Consider the following 9431-nt stretch of genomic DNA (forward strand, 5'->3'; position numbering starts at 1 on the left):
CAGCTAATTTATGAAATGGGATGAAATCAGAAGATCCAAATGATGGTTCTTTCAGAATAGTCTGAAAGCTAAATTCCTATAGCAATGAAATAAAATGTAATAATATGTAACTGTCAAATTTCCATTTGTGCTACTAATCTAAATGACTTCCAACATTTAACATTCTGTATTAATGTTCTGTGGTTAGAAAATGGAACAATAATGAACCATAATTCTAAGCTATGTCATCTGAATTTTTATATTCCAAACCATTGCATAACTTGGATCCCACTTCAACACCAATATTTAGGAAAAAAAAAAACTGGCAATACTAATTTATTACATTTTACTGACATTAAAGCTCGTCAAGTAAGAGTACTGTGTTGGGAGTAGAGAATGAGTAGAAGTCTTTAGTACCAGTCCTTAACTTAAGACAAAACATTTATTCAAATAGTTCTGGTCCCCAATTTCCTTCTGTGTCAAACAGAGTTATCATGACCTGCTCTGCACAAATCACTGACATGCTTACTGAATGAAAATGTTCTTAATGTGTTATATTAACAAGGTGCTTTCCAAAAACATAATTTCACTTTGCCTCAATAAAAGTTCAGAATCTCTTTAGTATTTAAACATATAAATAGTAAGATTTTACAATTTATATTCTTGAACATTTTGGACTGTTAAAGCTTAATTATTAGAATAGGGGCCCTCAGTTCTTTAAAATCCACAAGAGCATTATTACTTCAAGAAGTGATGACTCAAGTCTAAGTACTTTTAAAATGTGCGGATAGAAAACTGGTAACATAATATACAGACTTTAGCAAAGGTGAAAGTATCTGCTTGGATTTAAAAAGATACAGCTCCAATCTAAAAAAATATGAGCAGGTCACTAAATTCACAGCTCTAAAGAAAACCAAAAGGTAACAAAACCAAAAGGTAACAAGAATAAATGTCAAATGCTACTGTATAAACCAAATCTTTAAAAGGAAAAGGGAAAGTTATCAGGCTCCTTCCTAATAATTTGATTCCAATAGAGAGCACCAGCAAGTTTAAGCAACACCTTCACCAAAGCCAAGTCAAGGAAATTAAGAAAACAACTTATGAATCAGAAGAGATTTAAAACAAATGAGATTATTAGCACCTATTGATCTTCTGTATACCTGGCACTGTGACAGAATAACCCCAAGAGATAGCACCTTAGCCATGAGGTACTGATGAGGCACCTGGGGTGCAGAGGTAATGAAGTAACTCACGGAAGGTCACCCAGCTGACATAGAAGACCTGAGACATGAACCTGACTGTGTCTAATTGCTCAGTTTTTGCACTCTCCATTACATTCCTGTTCCAAGTGTTCTGATACTCATAACATTTTTTCCAATTTTATAACAAAGTATCTTTCCAAGGTCTCATACCTGAGGTCAGGGTGAGCAAAACCTAGCTAATTGTAGAAATACCTCTATTTTAGCATTCCAAATTCAAAAGCAAAAGAAGAAATGCAATACTCAGTACTGGACGGTGGGGAAGAGGGCAAATTATTCAAGCTCAAAATACCTTTTACTATTGAAGTAGAAAATAATTGTCCTATTATTATATATTAGTAAGGTTATAAATTTTGAATTTCAGTTTCATTTGATAAATTAAAACTTGCATTTTTATAATAGTCCAATCTGCAATATAAAATGGTTTACATTTTTTCATAATAAAAGAAACAGGTTTTTTTCCTATCTCCATTCCACTTTTATTGATTAGATCCTTATTTTCACATTGAAATTAAGAGTTAGTAAATCCCTCTGCAATAGTTCCCATTAGTGTCTTCCTAAAGCAACATCAATGAGATGTTGACAGAAATATTTCTTAAATGTTAAACAACAAATTTGTTAGTACTTACTTGAGAGCATTAAATTGAGTTCAATAATGAAGAATTCTAGAAATCAGATGTGTGATTTGTATGGTGGCTCATGCCTGTAATTTCAGTCACTCAGGAGACTGAAGCAGGAGGATCACAAGTTCATGGCCAGCTTAGGCAAATTAGCAAGTCCTTATTTCAAAATTAAAGAAAAAGAAAAGAGAGCCAGAAATGTAGCTCAATGATAGACCACATGCCTAGAATGCACCAGGTCCTGTTCAATCCCCATTACTGTATCGAAAAAAAAAATCTAGCAAACTACCAAAAGGTTTTATAGAAATGCAAAACTACTCTGAAACACAAATATTAAATACTATAGGAGAAAGAACAATCTCAGCGTGAAAAGTCATCTGAATTCTCCTCTATAAGTTGTAAAAGACAGTTCTTTAAACAGAAAACAGCCCAAGTTGGTATTCAAGAGAAATCATCAACTTGTGATGTTCTGTGTAAGTGGAGAAAGTAATAAATTATCACAAGTGGAATCAATTCTGTGTAAGAGTTTGCACATGGGTATGGCAGATGTCCTGAGAAAGGCTCTTCCTAACAAAAAAGTAACTCAGAAGGAACAGGATCCTCTGCACCTTCCAGCTCTGTTACTCTGCTCCAACGTCATCCTTCCCAGAGAGACACAGGAAATAATTGTCCTATGATTATATATTAGTAAGGTTATAAGTTTTTGAATTTCAGTTTCATTTGATAAACCTCCTTTGTCCCTTTGCTTGTCCAGTATGTAACTTGGGATGAGGGGTGAGAGCAAGAGAGGTCAAGGAGAAAAGTGGGGAAATGAGTAAGGAAATTCATACTTCTGGATTAAAAGACCTTCTACTAATTAACTGCAAAAAATAATTTTGAATTTCCATGTCATCAGAACTCTATATGATTTATCAGGCTACATCCATCACAAATAATTATAAAAGTACAAATGTTCCCAGTACTGTAAAGTTCGAACTCTATCTTCAAAAGCCTTACAAAATGTAACAAGAAGATATTGGAGAACTAGCTCAATGGTAGAGCACTTGCCTAGTATGCTTGAGGCCTTGGATTCAATCCCTAGTATATATTTTTTTAAATGTGTATATATATTTTCACCTACACGGAGAAAATATACATATCCATTCATATATTGGAAAAATTAACTACCAAACAGTATTCAGAGAAATTAAGTAAAATCAGAGTACAGTATTAAGTGTTTTTGCTTTTCAGCTCTTCTAGTAAGAAGGGAAAGAGTCATGATGATTATAATCAAGAATGTCAAAACAACCTGTTTACCAAAATTTGGTGGGAATTATGGCACAATAACAACTTGGGAAATAATTCCAACAACAAAGAGAGTAACATCCTCAGAATTGGGGCCAAATGCTTTTCATATCTGTGCCCTGGTACAAGATTTGGACCATAGAAAGTGCTTGAATCAGGACTTGTGGATGATGAAAATCAAATATAATATTCAAACAGCAAAGATTCTTTTACTTGCCATTTAACATGAAAACACAGCCCTAACTATATACATAAAGGGCTTGGTTCTGCATGTGAGGCTGACATGGAAGATCTAATAAAACAAGTGCATTTTTCTCAATAAACAGGTCCTGATATAACTCAGCCTTTTTAACCCACTTCTCATTTCTCCAATCCATCTTTCTCTACCAGCATGAGGCACTTCTGCCAGGTTCACTGCAGTTAAACCCTATTGGATCAGATTAGTGACAGGCAAATATGGTTCAATTATGTAATGTGTCTAAGAATGAGAGGATTACACTATAGAAGTTTACTGTATAATAAAAAAAAATACAACTTTTTATGACTCAAGATGATTAACTGGTATTCCGGTAAGTACAACTCAACTACTTGACAGAGAGGTGGGGGAAGAGGGCAGATCTATGTTTGAATACCATCCCTTAGAATGCTTGTATCTACACTGGCTTCTATTTTTATTTCATCAAGCTAGCCAAATGAGCTCTGATTGAAAAGGACCTGCAGTTTCAACATGCTATCACTAATCATTAACAATCATTAAAAAAAAAGATAAATATGAAAGAAAATTAATTTCTTATATGCAACTGAACACTACTAAATACCTCATACGAACTGCTTATCGAAATAAGGTGAAGAAATATTGACTTTTCCTTCAGGATTGGTATATAGCACCTGTAAATAACACCTGAGTTAATTATTACCAAGGCTCCAATGTAGGGAAAAAAATAGGAGATAAGCTAACAACCCAATAGTCAAGACTAAAGAATACAGTCATAAATGTGATTTAAGCTATATGTTTATTTACATAAGAATATACTCTTACACCTCTTCTTCCTATTCTTCTAGTAAGTATGGATATTTCACAGAAGGACTCCTTTCACAATGCCAATTTAAGTTTCTGCAATATCTTAGTTAATAGCAGACCATCATGGTAATTGTGATAGGCCCTCAAACTTAAATTTTCTTTTGCATCCAATTTTCTTAGCACTCAATTTGTTCACAACACAGATATATAATTAAAAGAATGATAATAAGGTAATTTTTAAAGTTTTAAAAGCCCATTCCAGCCAGGCTCAGTGGTGCATACCTGTAATTCCAGTGACTTAGGAGACTGAATCAGGAGGAATACAAGTTCAAGGCCAGCCTCAGCAACTTGGGAGACCCTGTCTCAAACAGAAAACAAAAAGTACTAGGGATACAGCTCAGTGGCAAAGCACCCCTAGATTCAACCCCCAGCACCAAAAATAAAATATTTTTAAAAATGGGAATAAAAAACCATTACAAAGCATCTTACCTAGAAGACCCATGTGTTCCTAGTCTACCCCTCTGTTCTGCTGTGCTGGTGGGAAGCACTGAAATCTGGTTTGAAAAGCCTGCTTTGACCAGAGGTCTCTACACTGTGGGAAACTGAGCAGAACTATCCTTCCTCTTGGCACAATCCTTATTGACACATGAAATCAGTATAGTTTCAGGCACAGTTACAATGCCTGGAAGTCATTCCTTGCAACCTCTTTGCCCCTTTGCAGCTAGTCTAAGGAACTTAGGACCTGCACTTCATCTTTTTTTCATTGCTCAAAAAGATTCTACTCAGCCAGACACATGCCTATAATCCCAGTGACTCAGGAAACTGACACAGGAGGATCACAAGTACAAGGCCAGCCTCAGCAATGTGAGGACACCCTGCCTCAAAAATAAAATAAAAATAACAAAGAAGTGAGGATGTAGCTCAGTTCTAAAGCCCATAGGTTCAATCTCCAGTACACACACATACACACAGATTCTAGTCAACTTTACACAAATAGTAAGCACGTTTCCTCAAGAGAAACTTCAAATGACTTTAAAACTATATTCCATTGTGAAGTTGTAAAACTAAGTTCCTAAGTTACAATGAAGGTAAGAGGTATGGTTTTTCTTGTTTTATTCATGTAACTAATGTGTACACATGAACATCCTTGAGACACGGGCCTGACAGCAAAACTTAAAAGCATTTTATCTTTGAATAAATACATTTTCAGTACTCAATATGGTATTTGAGCTACAGTGCAAGGAAAACCTACTAGCTTTAATGAACAAATTAAGTTGTCTTGTAAATCTAAGATTTATGTGGAAATATGTACTTCTGAAGTGTTTGAAAGCTACAAAGTGAAGTACCTCTAGGTACTACCTTATTTACACTCAATTGGTTGAGCAAATCTTTCTTCCTCAATTGTGTAACACTGTACATCTGAAAAAATCACAAATACAAACTGGTTTATGGTGTACAAAAATGAAGCTTACAGTATTTATTCACATAGTAAAGATAGACCCTCAAATCTGTCATCCCCAAAATGAAAAACTTTTTTTTTTTTAATCTTGGGCCAAGTGAACAAGAAAGTTATTCATTAATATCATCATAGAAAACTGCCCACATGAAAGAGTAGTAGTAACTGCTGACTTCAAAGAATACTGAGAGCATTTTTTTTTTAAATTAACTATCATCAGAGCAATCTTTAATTAAACTTGGTTTAGGAATAAAATTTTTAGAAGAAATCGCTACTCCAATTACATTAGGCTATCATAACTCAAGCATGGAGACCTCTGGTCAAAGCAGGTTTTTCAGAACCAGATTTCAGGCTAGCTGAGTTCTTACCATGAGACCTGGTTCCTCTTTTCTGTAGAATGTGATCACTCGTCCTCAGCTCCCATTGCTTACTTCCTCTGAAGGCCACAGTCACCACTGCCCACATACTGCCAGCTATAGGGCCACCTCCTCCTAGGCCTACTCACCTCCAGAGAAAGTCTGCCACCAAACACCAGGAGTACTAACCTCATGCTCACAGCCCAAATAGTACCCCGTGGCTTACCCCTGGGCTCTAAAGATTGGGGGGCGGGAGAGAATGCATGGATTCAGGCTGTGATGGAGAACTCATGCGGTTCAATGAAGCCTTTGAAAAGTCCTCAGGAAATATTTAAACTTCCATAGTATATATAGAAAGATATGTTTGAGAAATCAGGAAGGTTTTTTGTCCCCTTCAAACAAATAGTTTAATCTATGAACAGTGTTGGAAATTAGTTTGGGAAAAACGTTACTGTCAAGACATCAAGGAAAGTCTCATATCAACAATTCTGTAAGAAACTACAATAACTAATAGCAAAAGAGTCTGACAAAATTACACTAGAAATGGACGAATGGAAACAAAGGAATTGTGGGCCTGCTTTGTATAATCACAACAAATCTAAAAGGTTTTCAATGTCTGGGATTTGAAACTTTCTGCTTTGATTTCAAAGAACGTTGTTTGCCAGTCTTGACAATTTCTCGCCAAAAAATGCAAGAAGTTCTGCAATATTATATACTCTAGAACATAGATTCCAATCCATTACAACAGCTTCCAATTCAGAATTTGAGGAGGAATTCTTTTCACAAAAGTATTCTACCACTTTCACACACAGTTCTTAAACATAATTTAGAAGTGTTAAGAATTCTGTCTCGAGAATGTCAATAGATTTAGTAATGCTGAGTACAGAACTTTGTTGATCAACACCACTATAAATGCTTACAAGGCAAAGACTGAAATGGAAAGATTATCTTCAATATGATGGCAAAAGTTTTCTAACAATCCATAAAGAGCTCTTACAAATTCACAGAAAGACATTAATGTTCCAAGAAAAAATGTGGCACCATATCCAATTAAAAAGAAAGAAAACCACTGGACACAGTGGCATACACCTTTAATCCCAGCAACTCAGGAGGCTGAGGCAGGAGGATTGCAAGTTAGAGGCCAGCCAGGGCAACTAAGCAAGACCCTGTCTCAAAAAAAAAAAAAGAGTGGGGAAGTGAGGATGTAGCTCAATGGTGGAAGTGCCCCTGAGTCCAAACCCCAGTAACAAAAATTTAAAAAGAAATAAACCAAAAATATTTTTTGTTGTTCAACACCATTTGTAACCAAAGAAAATGGAAATTTAAATATTGAGGTAGCATCTTTCACCTATAAAGCTGGCAAGAATATTTCTTCCTTTTTTAGGGATGATCCATGTTAACAAGTACTCTCACAGAATGCTGATAAACATTACTTTGGTTAAAACTTTTTTTTTTTTTTTTTTGAAAACAAATGCTTATCAAGAGACTTTGAACTATGAACTGTTTTTCAAGGACTCCTTCCTAATATATCCTGTCCCAAAGTTTTTAAAAGGATGATTTATCTAAGAGTATATTTAATAATAGTAACTGGAAATAAACAGAAGTTCAGCTGTTAGAAAATGGTTAAATAGGAGCTTGGGGTTGTGGCTCAGTGGTAGAGAACTTGCCTAGCATGTGTGAGGCACTGGGTTCGATTCTCAGCACCTCATATAAATAAATGAACAAAATAAAGGTCCATCAATGTCTTTAAAAATTTTTTTAACAAAAGAAAATGGTTAAATAAACCGATACAACTATAGAATAAAATACTGCATAAACACTAAAATAAGGTTTCTGAAGACAATGTCATGAGAAATTTTTATGATATGCTAAGCAAGAAAAAAATGGCATGTATATTGGTATATATTATAGTAACAATTTGTTTTATATATTAACATATACAAAGAAAATGTTAATTATACCTTTAGGTCGGTAGTACGATTATTTAACTCTTGCACTTTTCTGAATCTTCTAATTTTTATATATCAAGCATGCATTACTTTTGAAATCATAAGATAGTTAACAGGACTATTAAATGACATTAAAAGCTCAAGTCTAATAATTGGAGCTTAGCTTCCAAGAAATACTATAAGAAATTCATCTAGAATGTCATAATCCTATTAAACACTCTAAAAGTCAACTTTAATTTATTGACATTTAATTAAATGATGCAGACCTCTACCAAACACTATTTTCTCTACAAGAACAGATGTTGGAGGCTGGGGGTATACCTTGATAGGATGACAGGCACAAAACTGATCTCCAGCTCCACCCCACCACCAAAAGCCAGAAAGAATAGGTGGGAAAAGTTGGTGCAAATTACATAAAGAACTGCATGTTACATGTTATTTTAAACTAAATTCGACTCCTATGAGGGTTTTTTATTTTTTAATAAGCAAATAAGGTTTTGGGTATAACTTTCTTTATGGAATATATATAGTACTTAAAGAAAAATTCTATAAAAGCAATTTTCCACATTGTAAAGCTATGTAAGTAGGGTACCGTTTTAATTTAAAGTCCATCATATCCTGCTGTAATCATCCCTAAAAATGTTGGTCTATGTAACCACAATTTCGATTATGCAGTTCCCTTTGGAGTTACCCATACACTGTTATCTGGGTGTAGTTAGATTTCTTAAAAAGGTCATAGCTTCCAGGTAGCAAGGTCTGGTATTTCTTTTTTTTTTTTTAACCCCCCCCCCACCACCCCATAGATTTCTTCCTCTCCCAGGAATTCACTCCTTAAAACTCCACTCCTACCCACTCCCATCCCCAGAGCTGTGATTTAGTGTGATGATTGAATTCCAATCACCTGGCAAAACATGAAAGCTCTCACCCCTCTTGTTTGGCCTAAGATTTTGGTTTTATTCAAACAAACAAAATACACTGGATTTCCTTGCTTAGAACACTGACTGCTTAAAATAGTATTTAACGGAATAGGTGCAACTATGCAGGCAGGCTAAATGAATAATTAACCTCTTCATTCCCCCTTCTAAGGTTAATTATTCCAAGTCAAAATCTACAAATGACCTAGCAGAAAAGAGTATGTCTTAAGATTAGGGGGAGGGGGAGGATTAGGGCAAAAAAGATTTATCTAAAATAAGTTCAACTCCTAAGTCCACTAATTACTATTGAGTAGTCAATAAGGTGGCCTTAACTAGGAGTGGATTTTTCTAGAGAGCTTGAAAAGTACAAACGAGCCGCAGGAAGTAATGAGGCATAGCGAAAAGACTTAGGAACTGCAGCAACCCCCATGTCTCCCACATTTTCAGCCCAGATTCCCAAGCAAACCTCCCAGCGGGAAGGCTGGGGTCGCTGGCCCCGGCGGTTCAAGTGCCGGGTGGGCGGCTTCTGGCTGGGGGTACAAGCTGGCGTATGGGCTTCACCCAGTCTAAGTGAACCGCCCCCCCCCCCAATC

General features: G+C 35.5%; 1 protein-coding gene across 3 annotated transcripts in view; it reads right to left on the reverse strand.

Moving 5' to 3' along the window:
• Mtus1 (microtubule associated scaffold protein 1) overlaps positions 1 to 9431 on the reverse strand; it is a 143834-nt gene that overhangs the window by 133367 nt on the left and 1036 nt on the right. The gene's annotated exons all lie outside the window — the stretch shown is intronic.

The sequence above is a fragment of the Marmota marmota genome, unplaced genomic scaffold (assembly GCF_001458135.2).
Source record: "Marmota marmota marmota unplaced genomic scaffold, marMar, whole genome shotgun sequence".
Classification (NCBI taxonomy): Eukaryota; Metazoa; Chordata; class Mammalia; order Rodentia; family Sciuridae; genus Marmota; species Marmota marmota.